The sequence below is a fragment of the Lathyrus oleraceus genome, chromosome 3 (assembly GCF_024323335.1).
Source record: "Lathyrus oleraceus cultivar Zhongwan6 chromosome 3, CAAS_Psat_ZW6_1.0, whole genome shotgun sequence".
NCBI lineage: Eukaryota > Viridiplantae > Streptophyta > Magnoliopsida > Fabales > Fabaceae > Lathyrus > Lathyrus oleraceus.
The window spans coordinates 63,105,277-63,107,151 of NC_066581.1; positions in this window are offsets into that span (position 1 = coordinate 63,105,277).

Here is a 1,875-nt window from a genome sequence, read left to right on the forward strand (position 1 = left end):
AGGTGGTGAGTATTTAAGCCTAGAGTTTGATGACCATCTGAAAGAGTGTGGGATCCTATCCCAACTTATCCTACTGGAACACCCCAATGGAATGGTGTATCTGAGAGAAGAAATCGAACCCTGTTAGACATGGTCCGATCCATGATGAGTCACGCCGATCTTCCAAACTCTTTTTAGGGACATGCACTATTGACAGCAGCTTACACACTTAACCATGTTCCATCCAAAAAGGTTGAGAAGATACCATATGAGATATGGAGTGGTAAGAAACCACATATGTCTTACATGAAGATTTGGGGTTGCGAAGTTTATGTGAAACGACAAATTTCAACTAAGCTTGAGCCCAAATTTGACAAATGCTTATTTGTGGGGTATCCTAAAGAAACAAGAGGGTATTACTTCTACAATCCTTCTGAGGGCAAAGTGTTTGTCGCTCGAACTGGAGTTTTCCTAGAAAAGGATTTTATTTCCAAAGGAATTAGTGAGAGAAAAGTAGAGCTTGAAGAAATTCAAGAATCACAAAGCATTGATACACCTATGGAGGAATTAGAGCAGGAAACACAAGTAGTTGTGGAAGAACAACCTGCTCAAGTAGAACAAGACCGACGTAGGTCAAGCAGGATACGTCAACTACCTGAGAGATATGGATATCTCATAACTGATCAAGGTGAAGTATTACTCATGGATCAAGATGAGCCTGTGACCTACCAAGAGGCCATAATTGGTCCCGAGTATGAGAAGTGGCTAGAAGCCATGAAATCTGAAATGGATTCCATGTACACAAACCAGGTTTGGACATTGGTAGAGCCTCCTGTAGGAGTTAACCCTATAGGATGCAAGTGGGTCTTCAAAAAGAAGACTGACATGGATGGTAAGGTACATACCTATAAGGCAAGACTGGTTGCAAAAGGATATAAACAAATTCATGGGGTTGACTATGATGAAACCTTTTCACCAATTGCAATGCTTAAATTTGTTCGTATTTTACTTGCTATCGTTGTATATCATGATTATCAAATATGGCAGATGGATGTCAAAACTGCTTTCCTTAATGGGAATCTTCTTGAGGATGTGTACATGACACAGCCTGAAGGATTTGACATACCAGAAGAAGCCCAAAAGATATGTAAGTTACAAAGATCAATCTATGGATTGAAGCAAGCTTCCAGAAGCTGGAATCTTTGTTTTGATGAAACAGTAAAACAATATGGATTCATCAAGAACGAAGATGAGCCTTGTGTCTACAAGAAGGTTAGTGGGAGCATGATCGTTTTCCTGGTATTGTATGTAGATGACATATTACTCATTGGAAACGATATCCCTACCCTACAACAAGTAAAGTATTGGTTGGGGAAATGATTTTCTATGAAGGACCTAGGTGAAGCAGCCTATATATTAGGAATCAGAATCTATAGAGATAGATCATAAAAACTGCTTGGCCTAAGTCAGAGTACATACATAGACAAAGTGCTGAGACGCTTTAATATGCATGATTCCAAGAAAGGATTCATACCTATGCAACATGGCATGTGTCTATCAAAAACACAATCCCCTTCAACTAAGAAAGAAAGGATCACATGAATAAGATTCCATATGCATCTGCAATAGGATCTATCATGTATGCCATGTTATGTACTCGACCAGATGTCTCCTATGCTTTAAGTGCAACGAGTAGGTACCAATCTGATCCTGGTGATGCTCATTGGGTAGCTGTCAAGAATATCCTTAAGTATTTGAGAAGGACTAAGGACTCATTCTTGATATATGGAGGTCAGGAAGAGCTGGTTGTAATTGGATACACCGATGCTAGCTTCCAGACAGATAAGGATGACTTTAGATCGCAATCTGGTTATGTGTTTTGCTTAAACGGTGGCG